Source organism: Notamacropus eugenii, chromosome 1, assembly GCF_028372415.1.
Source record: "Notamacropus eugenii isolate mMacEug1 chromosome 1, mMacEug1.pri_v2, whole genome shotgun sequence".
NCBI lineage: Eukaryota > Metazoa > Chordata > Mammalia > Diprotodontia > Macropodidae > Notamacropus > Notamacropus eugenii.
Window position 1 is genome coordinate 171,881,693 of NC_092872.1, and position 25,839 is coordinate 171,907,531.

A 25,839-nucleotide genomic window follows, 5' to 3' on the forward strand; every position below is an offset into this window, starting at 1 on the left:
TGGCCTTGAGTTAAGGTGCACACCTTATTTGGGGGGAACAGTGAATACACTAGTTTATATAGAACAGAAGGTGCAGATTGGAGAGTTCTAGAAGATAAGATTAGCCAGGTACATGGGACATATAGTAAAGTCAACTACAAATATGTTTATGGTATAAATAAGCCCTTTTGCCCACTTTTATATTTATACAATGTAGTTATATTTTATTAAATTTTTATCTTCTTCTGTCGTTCAGTGTAAGGCAGCTTCTACCCATGGTTCATTCACAGATGTTCTGGTGTTGAGTTGTGCTCAGAGGCATAAATATAGGATTTCAAAGGCTCCCAAGCTCCCCCAACAAATGCAGCTGCTAGATTTTTATCAATTTTTCACTACATTCGCGTAAGGTTAAGTTATATGGATTCAAGGATCTTAGAGGCAGAGATGATCACAGTAGACACAGAATTTAGAATCCAGTTTTTGCCTTCCATCTCTAATACTGACTTGGGGATGTTTGAGTGGGGAGGGCTTTGTGTTCACAGCCAATCTTGCAGAACAGTTCCCTCTACAATATTTGCCACTATGAATGGGAGCAATTGATTCCAATTCTGTAGAGGTGTTTAGGGCACCAAGAAGCAGGCAGATTATTGGTATGACTTAAAAACTCACAACTGTCTGACTGGCCTTGGTGTAAAGAATGTAGTGCATTTTTCTGACAGAAAAGTCTATTATATTGATTTGTTGTGGGGGAAAAAGTAGGTGACACAGGGGAAGGGAAAGTAGATGCACTGAGGATCTAGAGCAAAGAGCTCCTTAGAGTTTGCCAAAAAATTCCATAGCATGTTTCTCCCCTCCCCTAACATCCCTTTTCTCTTCAACAGCCAGGATTCAGTTAGACTCTCCACCTAGACTAAGGAATGGCCTTCCCACTCTACCCCACTCTTATTCCCCCTCCATCCACCTTGGGTAACCTATTGGAACCCATCAACTCATCAACCTCCTGGGTGGAGATCAGAGACTCAAACGCAACAATTTTCCTCATTCTCATCACTTGTCTAAACAAAATACAGGGAAAGGCCCTGTCTCTGGGGACAGAGGGGGAGCTCGGAGGCAGAAGTGGCTCCTCAGGATATTGAGAAGCCTCATCAAAAGCTGGTGTCTGAGGCATCTCATCTTCCATGAGTTGGTACACATGTGGCATGCTAGTCACCCCTAGTTAGAGCAAGGAAAAGGACAAGACAGGGATTTCTCAGGACAGGAAATGACTGGGCAGGTGGCACTTACAGACCTGGCATCACTTAAAGGGTGTCTCTGATTAGATGAAGGGAAGAGGATATTGGAAATCAAGACAAACAGTATCCAACATAGAAGGAAAAAACCAGACTCTCTAAAAGTACCTCTTTCCTCTTCTACCCTATAAGCAAACCCTCGTTGGCTTAAAATATAGAGGTTTGAGATTTAGAGAAAGACAGGCAAAAGGAGGGCCAGGAATTGAACTGAGCGACAGTTTCCTTGGGATGAACATTGAGCAAATGTCAGAAGGCACAAGAAAGAGAAGAAGGCTAAGCCATAGTAGAGAATCTGCTCTGGTCATTTGGGAGGCAGAGGTGGTTTGTGGATGTTTGCCTGGGTTGGGGATTATGGTTTATTTGCTCTAGTGCTTTCCTCTCCCTCCCCCACGTGGCATGTAACATTGAAAAAGAAGCAATAATGAGAGTTTAAGATAGAAGATTCAGTCTGCAACTGCGGAACTGAATCATGGTGCACACCTGTGCTTTCCTCTGGCTGAGCTGCCAACGTACAGGCCAGGTAAGGTCTTGTTTATCCCATTCCCCATGGTGGCTATAAGAAAACGGAACCTTAGCACTCTTAGAACTGTTGTTCTGGTATAACTAAATGCCTGTTATATACGAGGAGAAGAAAGAGGAAGAAGCAGAGGAAGAGAAAGAGGAAAAAGAGAAGGTGGAGGAGGAGAAAAACCTTACAAAGAAAGCAGAATAAGCTAGCCCAAACCACTATACTTTATGCCAGGCAATGTCAATTCAACTCAATAAACACATTAAGCATATATTATTACATACAAGGCACCGTGCCAGGCACTGGGGAGGCACAAATGAACCAAGATACAACGTCTGCCCTCAAGGAGCATCCACCCTAATGCAAAGATGGGATGGGCACACAAATTACTATAATACAAATTAAAATATATTAAGTACTTAGATAAAGTCAGACAGAGCAGCATTAAGAATTTGAAAAGGGGGAGAATGCTTGTACCTCATTCACTGATTTTTAACTTTTCTTTGACAATTCTGACAGTCTAGTGAAGACTATGAAAGAATCCTTTTCAAAACAATATTTTAAAAAACAAAACAAAATATGAAAGATTACAAAGGAAACCCATCATAATGAAATAGTTATCAAAAAGTATTTCAAAAACAAGTTCATAGATTCTTGGGTAAGAACTCCTGAGACGAATTAGGAAATGAAGAGTTCATGGAGGTCACCTAAACAGGATCTTGAAGAAGGTAACTGGCCTGAATGAAACTATTCTTTCCAGGCTCAAGATTACCAGAGTGCCTCCAAAATGACTTCATGTCCTAAGCTATCTTCTCTGGCAATTTTTACCTAGTCCTGAGCCCTTGCCATCAAACTTAACTTAGATCCCATGTGGCTTCCAGCAGTGACAATTCAGTTCAACAAACATTCATTAAGAGTCTAGGATGTATAAGATACTGTGTTTGGTACTTGGGATACAAAGATATAAAAATGAAATAGTGTTTGGTTTTTGTGAGGAAGGAGTTAAAGAAAGATAAGCTGGACATATTGTTAAGGTAGGTCTCTGCTATATCTAAATTTATAATGCTTTGTATGCAGGGAAGTAAATATGAAATCTACAGCACTAATAACCAGGTGAGGAGGAATCAGGTAAAGTCTCATTTAGGAATTAGCACTTGAGTTGTGCTGTAAAGGAGACTTGGAGTTCCAAGAGTCAGAGGTGAGAAAAGAATGCATTCTAGGCACGGGGACCTCATCCATTCTGCTTGATATCCCTTTCTGATACATTAAAGATCCCAGAGATGCAAAAGTATCCATTTAAATGTGATTATACATATGCTCAGAAATGAAATAAGGAAAATGGGGATAAAAGGAGAAGATACCTCACCTTTATCTGCAACCTGTAAACAAGGACATATTTAAAATAAATTTCAGCTTTCAAGCATGGCCTCCTGCCTGAGTCATTCTCTGGGAGTCAAGTGTTTCATCAGGTTTATTCACCCCCTCAGGCCACTGGGGAAGCATTCAGTGCTCCACAGTCTTCCTACATTAAATGGTGCCCTCATAGCCTGCTGCTTTCATTCTCAATAGGTTAAGAAAAACCTAATGTCTCCCAGCAACCAAAACATCCAACATATCCATCTTCTTCCCTTTCCTCTTCCCAAGGTCCCCATTACCACCTGCATGCACACATGTGCGCGTGCGCGCGCGCACACACACACACGTCTTCATTACACTTTAACCAAAACTCCATTTAAAGGAAAGACAAATCTCCTGACTCTTTTTAGCTTTGCTCTCTCAGTCCTTTAGATTTGTACATGTTTACTTTCAAAACTGGCTTAAAAGCCTGTGGCGTTGAGTCTGTGATCTCCTGACCAATCGGTCAATAAGTGTTTATTAAAGCACCTTCAGATATTCAGTGCCATGCCACCACCAAAAAAATATAGAGTTAGGAAAAAAAAGCTTCATCTGGAAGAACAAAAGGTCAAGATTATCACTGGAATTAGTGAAAAGAAATGCAAGGGAAGGTGGCCTAACAGTACCAGATCCTAAATTGTATTATAAAGCAGCAATCATCAAAACTACTTGATACTGGCTAAGAAGTAGAGTGCTGGATGAGTAGAAAGATTAGGGACACAAGACACAATAGTCAAGGACTACAGCAATCTACTCTTTGATAAATCCAAAGATTCCAGCTTCTGGGATAAGCACTCACTACTTGACAAAAATTGCTGAGAAAACTGGAAAAGAGTATGGCAGAAACTTGGCATAGACCAACATCTTACACCTCATACCAATAGACAGAAGCTGATACTATAAGCAAACTAGGAGAGCAAGAGATAGTTTTACCTATCAGATCTATGGAGAAGGGAAGAATTTATGACCAAACAAGAAATAGAGAACATTATGAAGTTCAAAATGGATGATTACATAAAATAGAAAAGTTTTTGCACAGACAAAGCCAATGCAACCAAGATTAAAAGGGAAACAGAAAGCTGGGAAACAATTTTTACAGCCAGTGTCTGTGATAAAGGCCTCATTTCTAAAATATATAGAAAATTGAGTTGAATTTATAAGAAAACAAGTCATTTTCCATTTGATAAATTGTCAAAGGATATGAACAGGCAGTTTTCAGAGGAAGAAATTAAAGCTATCTACAGTCATACGAAGAAATGGCTCTAAATCACTATTGATTAGAGAAATACAACACCTATTCTATCGGTTAACATGACAGAACAAGAAAATGAAAAATGCTAGAGATGTGGGAAAACTGGAACACTAATGCATTGTTGGTGTAGTTGTGAACTGATGCAACCATTCTGGAGAACAGTTTGGAACTGTGCCCAAAAGGCTATAAAACTGTGCATACCCTTTGATTCATCAATACCACTACTAGTTCTGTATCCCAAAGAGATCATTAAAAAGGGGAAAGAAACCACACATACAAAAATAGATATAGCACCTATTTTTGTGGTGGCAAAGAATTGGAAATTGAGGGGATGCCCATCAATTAGGGAATCCCTTAACAGGTTGTGAATGTATATATATATATATATATATATATATGTAATATATATGAATGTAATGGAATACTATTGTGGTATAAGAAACCATGAGCAGGTAGACTTCCAAAAAACCTGGAAAGACTTACATGAACTGATGCTGAGTGAAATGAACAGAACCAGGAGAACATTGTACACAGTAACAGCTGTGTTGTATGAGGACTGACTTTGATAGACCTAGTCCTTCTCAGCCATGCAAAGATCTAAGGCAGCTCCAAAAGTCTAACTATGGAAAGAACCATGGAGTCTGAATGCGGATGGACGCAGACTATTGGCTCTCCTTTTCTTTTGTTGTTTTGTTTTCTTCCTTCTTTCTCCTGGTTCCTCCCATTAGTTTACATCATGACTAATGTGAAAATATGTTTAATATGAATGTATAAGTAGAGCCTATATCAGATTACATACCATCTTGAGGAGAGAAAAGAGAGGGGGAGAATATTTAAAACTCAAAATCTAATGGAAGTGAATGCTGAAAACTAAAAATAAATTAATTTTTTAGCACCTTCAAGATAGCCTATACTTCAGTGGAAAAATCACTGAACTTGAAATGAGATCACAGAATCACAGATTTAGAGCTGGAAGGGTCTAGTGCAATTGCCTCCTTTTACAGATAAGGAAACTGAGACCTTGAGAGGCAAATCACCTTATCCAAGATCCTCAAGATAGATGTAAGGAGAAGAAACCTGGTTACAAATCCATTCTCTTCTACACACTAGCTGTGTGACCTTGAACAAGCCATTTAACCCCCCTGTTACCTCAGTTTCCTCCTCCATAATATGAGGAGATAAGATCATTTTTAACATTGCTTATTCATGTTAACATTCTACAATTCTAAAAAAATAAGGACATTAAAAGTTTCCCTGCTTTTTCTAATCCAGTAAGGAACATGGGAGATAATGTATGTATGAAAATGCTTCACCGTTACAAAGTACATTACTTTTGTCTATTTGCATTGTCATTGTTCAATAAATAGTCTGATTCTTCTTAACCACATTTGGGGTTTTCTTGGCAAAGATCCTGGAGTGGTTTGCCCTTCCTTTCTACAGCTCATTTTATAGATGAGGAAACTGAGGCAAACAAGGTTAAATAACTTACCCAGGGTCACACTGCTAGTGAGTGTCTGAGGTCAGATGTGAACTCACAAAGATGTGACTTCAGGCCCAGCATTCCATCCAGCATGCCATCTAGCTGCCCCATTTGCATAACTGGGATCAAAAAGACTGATTTAGTCCAAATCGATTTAACAAACGTAATAAATACCCACTCTGTGACTGGCACTATTAGATGCAAGAGAGAGAAAGAGGAAAAAAAACCAGTCCTTGACTTCAGGGAGCTTATATTCTGGATCAGTTCACACACACACAAACACACACACACACACGCATGCATGCACACACGCACCCAGCATACCTCTCTCTATGGATGAAATAGTGCCAGCCTTTCACCTCTGCCTCATTAGCCCTGTGCTGCTTTAGAATAAAAGGAGCTACCTCATTTGAGGTTACTTTCTTGTGCTGGTGCTCTGGCTGGCATGCCTTGCTGCCAATTTGATTCTGTCCCTCACTGTATCTTGAAATGGTTGTTTTCTGTCTTGCTCATTCCTGTCCCTTTTGATACCATTCATGCTATGCCCATGTCCAGCCCCACTGAGACTGGTGAATTGTTTCCTTACTCAATCAATAAATGGATTGGACTCCTTGAAGAAAATGGGCCAAGTAACTACAAAATAATACCTCTTTGACCTCTAAGCAGTGGCTGTTCTCTAACAGCAGTCAATAGTATTCATGTTCAAATGATACTCAATTTTTTGGTGAGATAAAGAAGTTCAAACTTTATTAATAAACTAAAAAAATTGGTGTCGTGATTTTGATGGCCAACAGTCACATGACAAACTCAGACAGAACCACCATGCTCAGTCTGAGAAGCTTTAAGACTTCTCAGTCTGCCCAGGCATGTGCCTATTATTCACCCCACTTTGTCCCATTTTACTTATTATTCATGTGTGATTCTCATTTGAAAGAACCTAGAGGATCAAATGAGCCCTTCATTCTTGAAGACATCAATCAGAGCTCATGAATCTTTGTAAGACCCACAGTGTCCTATACATAGAAGATACTCAATAATTATTTATTGAATAGATTTGAATGCATCTAGTACAAAGAAAACTGTGGGTGTAACACTTTAAGATTTTAGAGTAGAACAGCTCTGGTACTTATGCCTGTAATTAGAGCAACGATATATTTCTGAAATGGTTTTCTAGGGAATGTGTAACATAGTGGAGAGAATGCTGGGCTTAGAGACGGGAAGTTCTAGGTTCAAATACAGCCTCTGACACTTAAGTACGTAGGTGACCCTGGGCAATTCACCCAACCTCCACATGCCTCAGACAACTCCACAGGAGTTAAGTTTCATTTGGAGTCAGAGGATCTGAGTTCTAATCCTAGCACTACAACTTATTACTACGTGACCTTAGAAAAGTCACTTTACCTTTCTGGGTCTCAGTTTCCCCATCTATAAAACAGGAGGTAGGACTCGATGACTTTGACGTTTATTCCAAATAAGAACCTATGTTCTCTCAATCCATGATCTATGATCTACTCTGTCATGGAGCTGATTTGGGGAATTCCATTTGCTAACCAAAAGAAAAAATCATACAGATTATTCATGAATATACTGAATCCATTTAATGAAATAATAATAGCTCAAATATATGCTACTTTATGGTTACAAAATGCCTTACATATTATCTCAATTGTCATAACAACACTGTGAAGTAAGTAGTATATTATTATCCTCATTTTACATACAAGAAAATTGAGGTTCTGAGATGTTTCATAGGATTTAGAACTGGAAGGGATCTTAGAGATCATCTAATACAACTCCTTCATTTGACAGAAGAGAAAAAAAAACAACTAAGTCCAAAGAGTTGAACTGTTTTACACATGGCCACACAGATGGTAATTAGCATAGGCATGATATAAAATCCAGTTTTGCTGAATTCTATAATGTAAAATATAGTCCTTTTCATAGGATCATACATTAAAAGCTGAAAAAGACTTTGAGATACTCATAGATGAGAAGGGAGGCCCAGAGAATTTTATTTTTTATATTTTTACAATATAAAACTCTATTTTTCCCCTTCCACCTCCTCCCCATTAAAAAAGAAAGAAAAGAAAGACAAAACATTTGCTTAAAAAAATATGCAAAGTACCCTGGATTGCCTATGTCCAAAAAATATATACCTCATTCTGTGACGGAGTCCATTACCTCTCTGTCAGGAGATGAACAGCATGCTTTAACATCAGTTCTCTGGCATCATGATTCATCGTAGGGCTGATCAGAATCTATAGATACATAAATGATAGCTCCATAAAGGTTTAAAGGCTTGCCTAGAGTTCTTAAATATCTAAAGCAAGATTCAAACCCAGATTCTCCTAAAGTCCAGGTTTTGTCTGCTCCATCATACAGCTTCTCCATTGCAGAAATTGTTTTAACTATAAGAATTTTCTTGGTTTCTTTATGTCTTATGAATTAATGGTACCAATAGGGGGAAGCCCTAAGTGTTGGCCCATAGGCAGCTCAGATGATTTTGCTGCCCAAAACAAACCAACAAATTCATAAAACCGGCCCAATATCTTCATATAGCTTTACTGGTTCCCTATCAGAATGTTGGGCTAGAAATTGGCCACGTGGGAGAAGGTGCATTGTAGCCCGGTAAAACTGCACTCCCTATGCTTTGAGGAGCTACTCTGGTCCACTCAAGCCTTCATCACATTATAAGAATAATGCTACAAAGAGAACAGAGCAGAGTATTGGGCTAAAGGTAGGTTCTACCTAGGGTAGAACCCTTTGTCAGATATTTACTAGCTGTGTGAACTGGGACAAGTCACTTAAATTCTTTCAGGCTCAGTTTCCCCATCTGTAAAATGAGACAGACAATAATTAGTCCCTATCACATATGGTTGATAGGAAAGGGATTTTGCAAACCTTAAAGCGCTATCTAAACGCCAGTATTTGTATTACTATCATTTTGTCCCCCTCTCTGAAAGGTAAAAGCAGAGCACAAGTAACTTTGTGCCACCTCACAGGGAATAAAAAGACAGAAGTGAAATAGTCTGTGTTCTCAAGGCGCTGCCTGTAATCAATAAAACACTTACTGAACTTCCATTTGGTACACGGTAGACAACAACGTCAGGGGACCATGCATGCTCCAAAAACATTGAGCTAAAAATGGTTATGATTCAAACATGAGACCAAAATGAGGCAAGGTTGAAATGCTGTTCTATTTTTGGTTGCAGTAAGTTTGGGTTCTTCACTTTAAAAACCTCCCTTCTGTTCCCCAGTTAAAGCTGTAGGTTTTGTGAAGCCTCAAGAGCCATAAATCTGTAACTAGCTTCATCGTGTGCTTAAAAGTCAAGCAGGTGGGGGGAAGGGAAATTGGTAAGTCTTCTCTCCCCACATAGGGAGAAAAAAACTGTCAAAATCAGGGGAAAGCTTGACTAGTTATTAGGGAATGTGGAGTCAGATAGGGCTGCATGGCCACTTGTCATGGGGAGGGCTTGCCACCAGCTCAGAAGTATTGGCAGCTGGCAGCTGGCAGAGGCATCAAGATAGAGAGAGACTTCCTAGAAGGTCCCACTTGCATCTGAGGGCTCGGTCACTATATAAAGCAACTTTCTAACTTCCTAAGCCAGGTCTGTGAATGCGACCAGAGAGTAAAAGCTATTATACCATCAGCCAAACAAGGTGTTTGTAGACTTATTTACGGTCTTTTATCTATTTGCACAAAAAAACTTGGTTACTTCCTTTCATGTGCTTAATGTGCCAAAGAAAATGGCTCCTCACATATGACATTCGATCTTCCATCTCTTTGCTTTTCTTTTCACTCTTGACTCTGAGAATCCTTAGCTTTGTTCAAAGCTCACTTTAGACTTGACCTCCTACAAGAGGTATTTACTAATCTTTCCGCCCCTTGCTTGTTAGTGTACCTCCCCCAAAATTACCTTGTATTTACTTTAAATGTATTTTGTGTAACTCCTCTTTTGAACTCAGAGCCAGGGAAGTTGCCTGAATACTGGGAAGCTTTTTGCCCAAGTTCCTGTGGCTTTTGGACTTGACTTAGGACAGTCTATCCTATTCCTCAGACCTTAAACTGGAAGAGGCTTATGGGAAAAAGAGCCACTGAAGGTACTGCCAGTGTGAGCATAGTGATGATCCAGAAACAGGGATGCATCATGGGGTTGATTTGAGCATGAACCACAGATTGTGAAAACTCTGTATCACTGATCAGGTATGAGCAAGGAAAAAAGAACAATTCTACTTAATTAGGTTACTTACCATGCCAATCAAATTAGCAAAAAAAAAAAACAAAACATTATTTTATGGAGCTAGAAAAAAATAATAAGGATGAGCAAGGAGAAAAGGTGGAAATGCCCAGTTCCCTTCCTCTTCCCTCTCTCCAAGGAGAGGTGACTATGCTGAGTGTTATTTCTTGGCATCAGGAAGATGAGTTCAAATTCAGTTTCAGACATGAGTGGGATAGGCTTAGTGAAGACTTCTCAGATTGTAATTCTTCTCCCAGGGGTGAGGTAAGACCTAGAGGCTCAAGGTTACAATATTTTTAGAATAGAATAGTTCCATATAAGGATATAAAACTGTGTAGTGTATTAGGGTCTCAATGACTGGATAAAACTTACATAATTCCTCGATGTCTTCATTTCAAAAGGGATTGGTTAGATTTCATGTCTAGAATGTAAGATCATATTCTCAGCTAATGAGGATAATGGTCAGTGTGGGAGGAGGGACTTGCGTTAAGGTCTATATAAATCCCTGCCTTTTCTTTGTCTTTGGCTTTCCTACTCCAGATGAACTGGTATAGGATTGTCCCAATTCTCGAGAATCTAGTAAATAAACTTTCTGTCATCTTTTTGAGAGGCCTCTGAGTAATTGATGTAAGTAGGGACCTGAGCCATCCTACACAGACGCTTATTAGCTGTGTGACCTGAGGCACACACCGTGTGACCTATTTGCCTTAGTTTCCTCACCTACAAGATGGGGATAATACTACCACCTGCTTCCAGATTTGTTGTGAGGACCACATAAGATAATAGCTGCAAAGCTCTCGGCACAGTGTCTGGCACGTAGTAAGTGCTCTATAAATATTAGTATTTATGTGTTAGATATTGCTAACTCATACAGATGCACGTGCCACTTCCACCCATCCCTGCTAGGCTGTGAAAGGCAGGAACCATGGATGTTTCAGGTTTTCATTTTTTCTAACTGTTCATTTTCACATCTAACCCTAAATTTATTGGCCAATGAATACTCAAGTTACCTGATTTATGGGTTTTTGAATAGGAGAGAGGGGAGATTCCCCTTTAAGAGAAAAAAGACATATCTGTTTGCCTGAGCTGAACTGGCAGCTGAGCCATGAGTGGCAAAATGGAAAGAGGGGAAATGTTTGACATCCACAAGCCTCGCAAAAGTACCCGACACTCCTAGATTTATTTCGTTTTTAAAGAAGGCAGCCAACCAAAAACATCATGAGTAAAAAGGCTACTACTTTTAATGAAATTGATTCAGAACATTCCTGCCATTTTTGTTTCCAGGACCTAATCTCCATGGGGTATGGCAAAAGTGAGAAAGCTACATACGTACAGTAACATAGCAGTGGAAAGAAAGCATCGACCACTCATGTGCCACTGGCAAAGCAATGCTACTGATGACCAAACTCTCTCAGCTCCCTCAGGTGGCGAAATTTGTTTATGTTTCTATGGGTACATTGGGCAGCTAGGTGGCACAATGCACAGAGTGATGAGCCAGAAGTCAGGAAGGCTCATCTTCCTGAGTTCAGATCTGGTCTCAGACACTTACTAGCTGTGTGTCCCTTGGCAAGTCACTTTGTCCTGTTTGTCTCAGTTTCCTCATCTGTAAAATGCGCTGGAGAAGGAAATGGAAAACCACTCCAGTATCTTTACCAAGAAAACCCCAAATGGGGTCATGAAGAAGCAGGCACAACTGAAATATGACTGAACAACAACAAATGTGTATATGTTGTTTTATCCATTGAATACAAGCTCTTTGAGAGCATGTTCGCTTTGTATCCTCATGACCAAGCATGATGCTTGACAGATAAAGACAATTAAATGCTTATTGATTGATTGAGTTCTGAGTGATTTTAATAAAGAAAAGTCTATTTTTTTAAAAAAAATTTAATATTTTATATTCTTGCTATGATCTGTAGAAAACTTAGATATTTGGAAGCATACAACTATGAAACAGTGGGAAAGTACTAGCCTGTGCATCAGAGGTCCTGGCTTTGCCACTAACCCACTGGCATGAGATTAGACAAGTCGTTTCAATTCTCTGGGCCTCCATCTGAATCTACTAAAGAATTGGAGAACTGTCTGTCTCTCTACTTCTCTGTGTGTGTGTGTGTGTGTGTCTGCCAACAGCAGAGAAGTTCGTAATTTCTTGATGTCCCTTGATGATAATTTAATTCTTCTAAAAGTGGAAGACAAATAAGAGGAAATTTTATTATAGGCCTGATTCTTACCAACAAGGAAGAACTATTTGCTAAGTCTAAAATGGTGGAAATGAGGAGAGGGGTAATGACCACACCATTTTAAAATTCATGGTCAAGAAAGAGGAAATTTGGATTAGTCTGACATCCATTTAGATTCTGGGAGTGCAGGTTTCAAAGGGCTGAGAAAAAGAGTATCACAGATTTAGAGCTGGAAGGGATCTTTAAATGGTATCATAGAGTCAAAGCTGATCTAACCTCTTCATTTGACAGATAAGGAAACTGAGCTATCATGAGAATATATAGAATTTCAAGGACTAAAATTCTGAAGGGGAAGTGAGCCCAATTCAAAAGACAAAGAGAAACAATTCAGATGAGGAAGGAAAAGAAGGAAGACTCATCTAGAGAGAACTGATTGATCAAATTAGAAGATGAAAACTAAGGGAAGTGATGGAAGATGATAACCAAAGAACGGCCCTGTCCTGTAAAAACAGTGCTAAGAAGACAGAGGCTGGTCAGGAAAGCACAGGGCAATAAACAGCACTTTTAGCTACAGGGGGAAAAGAGAATCAGAGAAAGGCTAGGAGCACTGCACAAGTGGATAGGATGATAACGGAAAACAGAGACAGAAGGCAAAATGAATCAGTTTTATTTTGCTTCCCTTTACTCTGCCAAGGAGAGTGATCTTTGAACTTAAAAAGATAGAAAAAAAAGATGTCTAACAGGGAGCTGATTTCCAAAATTAGTAAGTATATAACAAGAGAGAGAGTGTCTATGGGTTCAACTTACCAACCGTACGTGAACTAGAGCCAAATGAACTACGAGAAGCAGCAGCTTTGATTGGAATTCAAAGCCAGTAACTCTAAAAGGCTGTGGACAATTGGAGAGATCCTACAGAGCAGAAGATTAAAGTTATTTTTTAAGCGAAAGAAAATTGAGTCTGCAAACTATAAGCCAATAATCTTGATCAATTCAGGGTGTGGGGGGAGAGGTGTGATCTAAACTGTATTGTTAAGACTGGTTAAGAAATACCTCATAAAAGGAAATTATAATCACAAAGAAACAACAGGGCTTCATCAGCAACAGATCATGACAGATTAATCTCATTTCCTTTTATGACAAGGTTACTAAACTGGTAGATTATGAAAATCCTATAGAATTTATCTCAATTTTATCAAAATATTTGGCAAAGTCTCTTGTGTTATTCTTGTGGACAAGGTGGAGAGCTATGGCAGTAGTCCATAGGAAAATTTGGTAGATTTGGAATTGGTTGAATGGATAAATCCAAGGAGTAGTCATTAATGATTCAGTGTCAATTTGAAAGGATTCTCTAGTGGAGCATCCCAGTTATCTATGCTCAAACCATTTAATATTTCTATCAGTGACTTAGATAAAGGTATGGATGGCATACTTATTAAATTTACAGGTGACACAAGGTTAGGGAGAATAGCTAACACAGTGAATGTCATCTAGGATTCAAAAAGGTCTCAACAGGCCAAAACATTGGACCAATTCAGTAGAAATAAATGTTAAAGTCTTATGCTGGATTCAAAAAGTCAGCTTCCTAACAGGATGAAAAAAGCATAGTTAGATGACAGTTTTACTTTAAAAAAACCAGAGGATTTGACATTGTTTGCTTTTTAGTGTAATAAAGGTATGCTAAAGTGTTGCTTACTTCAATATCGATCAACGTGATATGGCAGGAAAAAAAAGCTCATGTGGCCTTAACCTACATTGGCTAAGAATTAAGGACATTGCAGTCCCCTGTACTCTGTCCTGTCAAGTCTATATCCAGATTATTCAATTCAATTCTGGCTATGACATTTGAGTTGGTGCTCTTGGCAAAGATACTGGAGTGGTTTGCCATTTCCTTCTTCAGCTCATTTTACAGATAAGGAAATGGAGGCAAACAGGGTGAACTGAGTTGCCCAGGGTCACACAGCTAGTAGATGTCTAAATCCAGATTTGAACTCAGGAAGATGAGTCTTCCCGTCTCCAGGCCTTGCGTTCTACCACTGCACCATCTAGATGTCCTCATGACATTTTAGAAAGAATGTTAATAAACTGGAGGGCATTCAGGAGGTAGGCATGTTTAGCTTAGAGAGACAAAAGGGGAACATGATAGCATCTTGATACATCTGAAGAACCTTCATATGGAAGACAGAATAACCTCTGTTTAGCCCTCTTGGTAGTTCTAGGAGCACTGGAAAGAGGCTGCTGCAACTAGACAGATTTAGGCTTATCTCAGGAAAAACTTCCTAACAATTATCAAAAAAAGGGCAAGGGTTGTCTCAGGAGATAATATATCCTCATCCCCAAAGGTCTTTGAGATAGATGATCACTTGTTGAATATGCTGTATAAATAATTCTTGTTCTAGTGCACGTTGGTCTAGATGACATCTGAAGTTCCTTCCAACTTGGAGAATCTGGTATGCTGTGAATTTGCTACTCTGAAAAATGAGCAGGTTCAGGTGTCTCTAAGTTGGCTTAATATCTAAATCCTGTGATCCTATGACATTTCAATTCAAGAAGCATTCAGTATATTTAAGGCACTGTATAAGACAGGAAGGGAGAAGACAGCATGGTTCAGCACACAGAGTCTTCTGTGTAGTCATAAAGGCTCAGAAAGACAATGGTTCAGATTCTAGCTCTGACACATTAGTTGTGTAAGTCTTGGGTCAACTACTTGTCTTCTCTGAGCCTCAGTTTCCCCATCTGTAAAATGAAGAATTAGAATAGATGATCTCTTGAGTCTCTTCCAGCTCTAATTCTATAATCCTACAGAGACTAACACACACTGTACAAATACTACACTGATAACCAAATCTGAGAAAAGAGGTTAAAAGGTGCCATTCATGTAGGAGAAACTTCCCTCCCCCTGCTCTGCCCCTTTAATCCAAACGCTCCTCCCTCCCCCAAGAGATGATGCTTAAACTTTAAGAATTATTATGGATATACAAACTTAGAAATGATATAAGAACCAGAAAGGCGATAAAATCGAAAGAGTACATGTGAGTTGAGAATCTCAGAATGGATGTGTATGTATGTGGGAAAAAGTAATGACTTGCAGAGCAGATACTATAGTGTGCCAGTGATTAACAGGTTTAAAAAAAAAAGTGAGGAAAAAAAACTCCCTCTCTGTCCTCTTTTCCATGTATCAGGAAAAGTCTGACAACCCCACTCCCAATAGAATAGAATAGAAAACTACCCTTTAAATATAGCCCATTACTTCACTTTTTCTCCATTGACTTGGCATTGTTCCAGTATTGCTTTCAGCAAGTACAATATAGCCCAGAGAGACTGTTGGGGAAATAGTCATCCTGGGCCCTGCTGAGTAATTCATGAAAACGTTCCTCCACTGAGTTTCACCAAAGCCCAGCTTTGTTTGGTTGTGTGCCATTATTGAAGAGATGACAGAAATCTGGCATGCTTCCTTTACTCCTCAAATAGTTCTTCCTCTAGACTGTTCATTTGCACAAAGGCCTGCCTCCCTGGGTCTCTGGGTCAGGAATAAAGAGCTGTCCAACTCATTGCACTCACTGTGGCTAGCCCTCATGAAACATCAACCAGGGCCTCTCACTTTGTGTTTCTCAGGCATATGAGTGGAGGTCATTTGGGCTATCAAAGAAGCATTAGGTGTAGCATAGTTCTTCTAGCTTGCACATCTTCCACAGGGAATCTCATAGCCAGGTTCAGAGTCTCTATGGCTGGCCTGAATTCCCACCTAGATTTTTGTAGACTCTAAATCTACCAAGTCACCCAGTATACTGTTATTTCCACCACTATAACTTTCACAGAAAATACATCTATCCCTCACAGAAGGGGCAAAATTTGCTCTGAGAAAACCATCCACAAGGTCAAAAGCCATTATTTTTAAAAATCCTATTTTCACTCACTTTAATGATGAAAATTACGGAATATGCCTTAGACTCTTAACCAATTCATTTCCTTTTCACCCAAGTATTCCTAAATCATATGTCCCACTCTATGGGTGAGAATGCCCCAGCACTTTGTACTTGGTCCTCCCTACCTCTCTGTTTATACACTTTCTCTTGGTGATCTCATCAATTCTCATAAACATAACGATCACATACACACACACACACACACACACACACACACACACACACACACACATTTATTTATTTATTTTATATGTAGATGATTCCCAAGCCTATATTTCCAGCCTTCATCTTTCCCCTGAGCTTTAGTCCTTCATCGCCAACTGTCTGCAGGACATTCCTACTTGAATATCTCGTAACCATCTCAACTCAAAATGTCCATAATGGAACTATCTTTCTTCCAAAAGCCTATCCCTCTTCATAAGTTCCCAATTTTTCAAAGGCAACACCACTCCTCCAATCCTCCTTGACTCTACGCCTATGTCCCTCACTGTCTAAGTCCAATCTATCACCAATTTCATTGCTTCTATCCGCCCAAAATATCTTGCACCTACTTCCTAGTCTTCATTCACACAACTATTACTTTAGTTGGAGCCCTCATCGTTATGTTTAGCATAGTGGCAAGTACAATTCTCTTAGCTGATCTACTGCAGCAGCCCTCTCATTGGCCTCCCTGCTTTTGGTCCCTCCCTATCTCCAACCCTCCTCCACATAACTACCAAATTACCAACCTGTGGTAGAACATTCCGAGCTCGTATTGGTTTGATCAGCCACAGTCAGAAACACTGAAGTTTCACTTTACAATGGTGATGTCATACAATGGTGATATCATTTTGGTCCTCTTCAAAGACAAAGGATAACAACCACCAAATTGCTATTACTAAAATATTTGTCTTGGGCAACCAGGTGGCACAGTGGAAAGAGCACTGAGTTTGGGAGGAGGAAGACTCATCTTCATGAGTTCAAATCCAGTGTGACCCTGGGCAAGTCATTTAACCTTGTCTGCCTCAGTTTCCTCATCTGTTAAAAGAGCTGGAGAAGAAAATAGCAAAACAGTCTAGTATCTTTACCAAGAAACCCCCAATGGGGTTACAACATGTTTCTTGAGCAGGGGAATGTTGTTGTTCCTGCTCAAGAAAGCAAGTGTGTCTTATTGACACAAGGTAAGCCTGACTCCAAACTGTCTTTCTTGTACAATTTCACATTCTTCTTCTTCATGTATACTTCCCTGTAGCCAAGCCTACTTGCTAATACCTCTAAAAAATCCTTCCACTCTCAGCCTCTGTTTCTGCCCAGGTCGTCCCTGGTGCCTACAAGGCTTTCCCCTCCTCACTTCTACCTCTTAGAACACTTAAGCGCCTTAAAGACTCCGCTCAGGTATCACTTCCTACCAGAGGGCTTTCCTTAGCATCCTCTTTCTCCGCCTTCCCCCAACATCCCAACCCACCACCCAAATTACTTTGTGATTACTTTGCATATATGTGTACTTACTTATTTGGGTAGAGGCTTTGTCATTCCAATAAAATCCCTCCCCTCAGAAATGATATTTTTTTTGTCTTTGTATCTCCAGAGCTTTGCTCAGTACCTAGTACATAGCAGGTGTTTAATAAATATTTGTTGAATCAAAAAAATAATAATAGCACTTCATGAATAGAGAAGAAAAGATGGTGTGTGGGTGCTAAGGTGGCAGTCAAGTGACCAGACTGTAATCTGAACTCCTTCCTCGTGCCCCAGAAAATTCCTCCCCCAAGAAGATCAGCACTTCAGTCCTGGAATTTATACCTGGTAAAGTACCCTCAGCCCCTGTGGTCCATCCCTCTGATTGGATGGCTCCTGTCAGAATCTCTAGGTTGGTCCCACCTTTATAGCCCCAGGGTAGGTACCTTGCCCCACCCAGCCCACCCTCTTTTCAGCCTCTTTTTATGTGTTATCTTCCCCCATTAGAATTCTTGAGAGCAGAGACTGTCCTTCCTCAGGCTTGTATTTGCTTTCCAGGAGCCTAGCGCAGTGCTTGGCACACAGTAAGCATTTGATAAATGCTTTTTGACTTGACTTGACTTGATTTGATTTGATTTAGTCCACTGTCTGGAATGAAGAACACTATGAAAGGGAGGGTAATGGAACAGAAGTGCTTAACTAACAAATCTATTATAATAGTTTGTAGAGTTTTAGAGTTTCCTCTAAGAACATCAGAATATGTATGGCTCATGTCTAAGTATCTCCCAGAAAGGAAAGGACCCTCAGCTCCCAAACAGGATAAAATAGAACAGAATAAGGGACAGGCTTTATTTAATCTAACATAAAAATTCAAAGGGCCTGCACACAAATCCATGAACCATCAAGACAACACCCTCTCCCTCTCCAGTGAATGCCACCTCTTCCACAGAACAATAAAGCTGCTCCCTACTGATTGTACCATCCTAGAGACCAAACCCAATCTGTGTAAGTCCAGAGCTATAGTGATGAGTCATAGGATAAGTAAATTACCAAGAGAACTGGAGTTAGAGACCTGGAATTGCTGTGTTCTACCCCTTTCTCTGACATTAATAATACCACCTTGGATGAGTAATTTCATTTATCTGGCCCTGAGTTTTCCCTTCTTCACAATTTAGGTCCTAGATGATTTCCAAGGCCCCTTCCAACACTAATATTCCATGGATCTTTGAAAACTGATCTCAGAGATAGCATGGCATACAGGAAAGAGTACTGATTTTGAATTCAGATAACTTGGGTTAAAATTCTGGGTCTTTCTCAGTTTCCTCATATAGAAAACAAGAAGAACTCAGATAAACAATATTATTTCTAATATACAATACCTTTATCTGTCCTATTACCAAACAGAAAACTCTTCAAGTGAAAGACTGAACATACCATCAGTTGCACACATTCTTTTAACCTGTTTTCCAAAATTGTTTTTAAGATTGGACATTGTGCCATTGATATATATTTTGAAACCTCTCTCATGTTTTGTTGTACACATGACATGCTTTTTTTTATTTTTTAAGTTTCAATATTTAAGTTTCTAATATGTTTTTTTCTCTTCTTGTGTATTTAAGTTTCAGTAATAAAAAAATAAAGAATAAAAAAAATGTACATTGTGTGGGGATTTACTTTAAGTATGTTTGATTGTGTTAGGATCTTATACAGTGTGCCCCCAAAATAATGTTCCAAGATACAACACTTAAGAGACAAAAATAACATGATGTGAGAGGATTGGACTAAGTAGAGAATTATTTTAAGGACTCTTTCAGACCTAGATTCCATGATTATTGTTGTTTATTCAAGTTTTTTTTTTTTTAGTTATATCTGACTCACTCTGACCCTATTTGGGGTTTTCTTGGCAGAGCTACTTGAGTGGTTTGCCATTTCTTTCTCCAGCTCATTTTACAGACAAGGAAACTGAGGCAAACAAGGTTAAGTGACTTAGCCAGGATCACAAAGCTAGTAAATATCTGAGGCCAGGTTTCAACTCAGTTCTTCCTGATTCCAGGCCTTGTACTCTATCTATTAAGCCACCTAGTCATCCAGATCCCATGATTCTAAATATTAATTTCCATTATTAGAAGATCCTATGCTATAGAAGCAATAAGGTTTATACTTGGATTTCTAGATATTTCTAGAGATATGGCAATGTTTTAAGAAATCCTTTAGGTCTTTCCCTATGTTCAGAATTGTGTCACAGTCAATAAGGGACAGATGGAGGAAAAGAAGAAGCTAACTACAGGAAAACAGTCCATCTCCTAGCCCTAAACATGCCATGGATGCTGAAAAGCAAACTTAGAACCAAGAAGCAATTCTCTTGCCATTTAAATACAAGCAATGAAAGTTTTACCATCTCCCTAATGAAATCAACTGGGAGAAAAAGAAAGGAGAAAATGATGCTCTCCTCTAGGGTGGCTCCTACAGTAGGGATTAGACTGTGCAAGATAGACAGAGAAATCCAACTTCTTCCAAGCCCTGAAGACGACCAAACTTTAAAGGGAAGCATTTTCCCTTAGGTGTTAAGTCAGAAAAAACATACACATACACACATAGAGGAGCTAAAATGGTAATCTCTTCATTTTGTAGATAGGCTTCTATGTTCCTTATTATTAGAATATACAAAGGTCTGATTCAAAAACAGCAAGGTGTGGGGGTGGGGAAAGACCACTCCCCCCCTACCCAAAAGAAAGGATATCATTGTCAAAGTATAATGGAAGAACGGATCCAAAGGATAGAGTGACTTTAAGAACTATAGCAGGACTACCAGCTACTCATCACTTGCTCTTTCCACTATTAAGTCAGGCCAAATCAAGTTCAAAAGATAGATATTCAGTTGCAATAGTCAGCTAAAGATATATAATAGAAGTTTTTAATTGTACTACTGGAAGCAAGGAAAAAAACTAGAGAAGTAAGTAGTATGGTTGAATGGAAGGTGTATTCATTTGGAGTCATAGACCATTCTGCCTCTGTTTACCATTAACTGCAAGCTCAGGCAAGTCACTTTGCCTCAATGGGGCTTAGTTTCATCACTTGTAAAAATAAAGGGATTGAGGCAGAATCAAGATGGTGCCATAACAGGAAGAAGTATAGTCAAACTCTGCAACAGATCTAGAAAATTAGGCCAAGTCCTGATTGTGAAATCCAAGGGAAAAAAATCACAGTCATATTTCCAATGCAAGTCAGCATAGGAAGAAAGAAATAGAGGTTTATGGACGTTGGGAAGAACTAGGTTGAGCAAGTAGCATGCAGGTAGAACATTCCAGTAGGTAGGAACTGAGAGAGAACTGAAGCTATGAAAGAAGCCAGACTAAGATGAGGTTCGCTCTCCATCCAGGAGGGTCCTGATCTTGTGTGGGATGTAGCAACAGGTACCAACTGGAAGGTCTTTAATTCGTTACTCACTTCTGGGTCACAGATCCAAGGTAGACGGAGGAAGGGACCTGCACTGCACCTAGGGACAGTGCTCCAAAGTGAGGAGTAGTCTCATCCCTAGACTTTGTACCGAGCAAAACATAAGGTCAGAATCAATCAGGAGCTCTGTGGCTCTGACCTCAGAAGTAGAACAGGGTCTCAGTTCTAGTTCTAGTATCCAGCCCAATATGAAACCTACAGAAGAATAAGCATGGCAAGAATCTCAAACCAACAGGAAGTTCTGTCTCTCTGAACCAGTAAAGCATTTGAACTATCTGTTGGTGGCTGAGTCCTACAGAAGTATACTGGAAATCCAAACAGGGGCAGGTCCACAGATGTGTTGTTTAGACCAGAGGTATCAAACACACAGCAAGCAAAACTTGTGAGTATAGCCCAAAGCAGATTAAAATATAATTAGGAAATATTTAATGAAATAAGTAAAAATACAATAAAGTATAAATAAATACAGTAAAGTACAAATGCTAAGTCAGCATGCAGTCCACAGGGATCCTTATACATGGTTGAGTGGCCCCTGTTTCCATCTGAATTTGACACCATTGGCTTAGACCCAAATCCAAGTCAGAAACTTACAGAGCTCAAAAGGGTTGAGGGCAAAAAGTAGATATTGCCCTGAAACAGATCACTTTGTAGGCATATAGCCAGAGGATCCCAAGGGATACAAATTCAGCCCAGATATTCACCCCAGAAGTGTGCAGAGCATGGCCCTAACATAAAGTTTGAAGTCAGGAAGGAGACTAGAAGAATGAGTAAACACAAAAAGAATCCCACCATAAAAAGGTTCAGTGGTAAAAGACATATGCCCAGAAGAAGAAAATAATTCCAAAAATCTATAAGCAGAGACTCAAAGAAAAACCCAGCTTGGGCAGAAATTTAACTAAAATTCTGGGAAGAGATCAATAAATTTTAAAAGATACAAAAATTATTTTAAAAATCAAACAAAACCATGAGAGGAAAAAATATGAAAAAATTGAGAGTTATAAAAGAAAGAACTGGGAAAAAATCAATAGCTTGACACTAACTTGGTACAAATACTCATCTAAGAAATGAATTCTCTAGAAATTAGAATGGGCAAAAGGAAAATAATAACCCCATAAGACAATGAATATTAAAAATAAATTCAAAAGAGTGAAAATAAACAAAGAAGAAAATATATCTCATAGCAAAAACAACTGACCTGAAAAAAACACCAAGGAGAGGTGATTTAAAAATCATTGTATTACTTGAAAACCATTATTCCTCCCCACTCCTCCCCCCCAAAAAAGCTTGGGAATCATAATTTAATAAATCATAAAAGAAACTATAGAGATCTTTTAGAACCAGAAGATAAAGTGAAAATAGAAAGAATTGGTCAGTCACCTTTTGAAAGAAACCTCAAAATAAAAACTCTCAGGAACATTATAGCTAAAATCCAAAGCTTCTACATCAAAGAAAAAATAATGCAAACAGCAAGAAAGAAAGAATTCAAATGCCAAAGAGACAGTCAGGCTCACACAAGATTTATATGAAAGAGTAGAGAGCTTGAAATATCTTTGCTAGAAAGCAAAGAAATAAGGTTACAACAAAGAAGAAATTATCCAGCAAAACTGAATATAATCTAATAGGAAGAAATGGACGTTTTAGGAAATAGAGGACTTCCAAGCACTCCAAAAGTGCAGAAATCTTTGAAACTTTAGGAATGTGTAGAACTGGAAATTGTGGAGATACCGGTACAGAAATGGTGAAATGTGGAACAGGCTAGAAAAGAAATTAGTGTCTGACCTCCCCAGTTTAAAAACAGAGACCACAAAGTGGCAGTTAAGGCATGATACAGATAGACCCTCAAAAGACAGAGAGAGAGAGAGAGAGAGAGAGAGAGAGAGAGGGAGGGAGGGAGAAAGGTGAGAGATTCTTTGAGACAGAGGTCAGATAGGAGTACATTTCAGGAACAGGGCATGGCATATATGAAGCACAGCCCTTCTCACTGTCTACCCACTATATTATTCTGTTTTCTCTATTCTTTTTTCTCACTGTCCTTCTTCCCTCTCCTCTTGCTCTGATTTTCCTTTTCCTCTACTCATTTGTCATCTGCCAGTGACACTTGTTGATATTGCTCTCAGCTAGGATACATAAATTGAACTCTGAGTTAAAGAGTTTCTTCCCTCCTGATTTATGCTTTCCCTGTGAAAATGTCCCTCCCTCCTTCTCTCTCTCTTAAAAAAAAAAAAAAAAAAAAAAAGCAGCTCTGTGATTTGATTGGTATAACTAATTCCTAGAGAGGAATCTTCTCTGTCAATGCTTTCAGAAACTTCTGCCACTTACTGTCTTGGCGAATTCCCTTGGGCACTGATAGTTTAGTGACTTGCCCAGGGTTGGCATAGACAGCATTTGCCAGAAACTTGACCCCACACTGCTTCCTTCAAGACTCAAGTCAAATCTCATCTTTTAGAGGAAGACTTCCCAGCTCTCTCCCTAACTACTTTATATTTAACTCCCTTGTGTTTGTTTTATACTATTTAGTATTTGCTTACATATACACATATTGTCTCCATTGATAAGAGTGTATCTTCTCTGAAAGGTCAGAGTACTGAACTTGGAATTAGGACAATTTGAATTCAAATACAGCCTCAGAAATTTCCTATCTGTGTGACCTTGGACAAGTAAGTCACTTGACCTCTGTATGTCACTGGAGAAGGAAATGGCAAACCACTTCAACATCTTTGCCAAGAAAGTCCTATGGACAAGTGACCAAGGACAGCCACAATGTTCTTTGACTGTTGATGTGTGTGTGTGTGGGTGTGTGTGTGTGTGTGTGTGTGTGTGTGTGTGTGTATGTGTGTGTCCCTAGCACCTAGTACACTGCTTGGAACACAGTAGCTGATTAATAAATGCATATTGGTTAAAGGAAGGTGCCAGCTCCTCCAGGACTTGCAGGCACAGACACAAGGCATGTTGTCTTGGGATGAGGGACTGTTTTATCAAAAACAATCAGATATGCAGCTGCAGGCCAAATTTGTTGGGTCCATGCTCATCACTCAAGATACTCTGTTGATATAGTTTGAGTTCCTGAGTAGCACAGAACATAACCATAGGCCCATGAGGAGATGCCTGGGGAAACACAACTTGACTAGATGAATTCCCAAGTATCTATGCCATGGAGGCAAGAACACCAGACCACTACAGCCAAGTCACTGCAAGTTCTGTTAAACTTTATGTTAGTGTTTTAGACATTAGTTGTTCTGCCTAGGGGTTGGACCCTAAAAGGGTGACTGGGTTCCATGATATTAATGACTAAAGTGTATGCATAGAACTTAGTCACAGAAACTTGGAGAAGAAAGGCTAAATGTCCACTTTTGGGTAAATTCCATATATAACCAACATTAAGAAGGAGGTATTGTTATTCAGTCTGGACAAACTGTTTATTTCACTTCAGCCTGTTTTTACTGATTAGGATACCTCCATGTACATAGGCAAGGACCTCTCCCCACTCTACCCCCAGTGGCGTCTGTCAATTTATAGCTTTCCTGAGTGTTTGTATTTAATTAAAAGTTGAGGAGAGGTTGAGTTGTTTTGTTGTTGTCTGGTTGATTTAATCTTTCCAGATCCCAAATTTACATTTGGCATAAACATACACCTGGTCTAAGATACATGGTCATTCAATCCCAGGGTATCTCCACTCATTGCACTCACAAAGGACTGGTCATTTTGACACTTTGATTTTTGCTTTGTTCTAATTTTGCCTTAAAGTTTTTAGTAATTTACAATAAAAGTTTCAGTAAACTAAAAAAAAATGAAGAAGTATAATCTTTATTTCTGGAATCTTATTTCAGTCTCCTCAGTGCTAGGAAAGACAGAAACAAGGTTGCTACGATTAGTATTCCAGATATGGTCTTACGTCCAGGACTATGCCTGATGGAGAAGAGCACTGAACTGTTAAAAGGAAGAATATGGGCCCCTTGCTAGAACCTTGCTTGTACACGAGCATTGACTGTAACAGTGACCTAATTCAAATTTACTCCTCTCTAACCAATAACTTTTGATACACACCTGGCTGGCAATCTTACTCTATCTCATCTTCTTCCTCCTACACAGATCCCTACTGCTAACATTATTCCCCTTTTTAAGGTATTTCCCCACCCTCCCTCTGAGGTAGAAGATTGGTCTCAAGGTGCCTTGGGTGAAAAAGGGTGTTTAATACAGCAGTATATATATTCTCCATCCTTTGAGTCTCTACCTTTAAACTAAGAATGCAGAACTCGTCCTGGGTGGACATAACCAAAAGAGGATCAAAGAGATTTTGTTCCTGAGAGATGTACATAATAAACTCAGGAATGTGGACCTGGATTTAAGGCAATGACCTTGGTCTCCTCACCTGGCCTTGTCTTTCTCTTTCATGCCAATAAAAGAGGATCTTGCGCTCCAGGATCAAGTCACATGATTCCTGTGGGAATATATATTTTGAGCAGAGCTATCAAGATACCTTTTGGGGAACACAGGATATCAATCAAGGATTTGATAGGAGTGATAAGTAATTTCCTAGCCTTAAGTCACATAGCTGCCTGGGACCAGGATTTTGAGTTAGCACCAGGCACAAGAAGCAAATAGATTGAATCTTAGCCAAGAGCATCCTACTACCTTTTTGCAAACTATCTGGGTGTACTGGCTCATAGTCCTTGACCATAAATAAAATCTAGCAAAAAGTAACCTG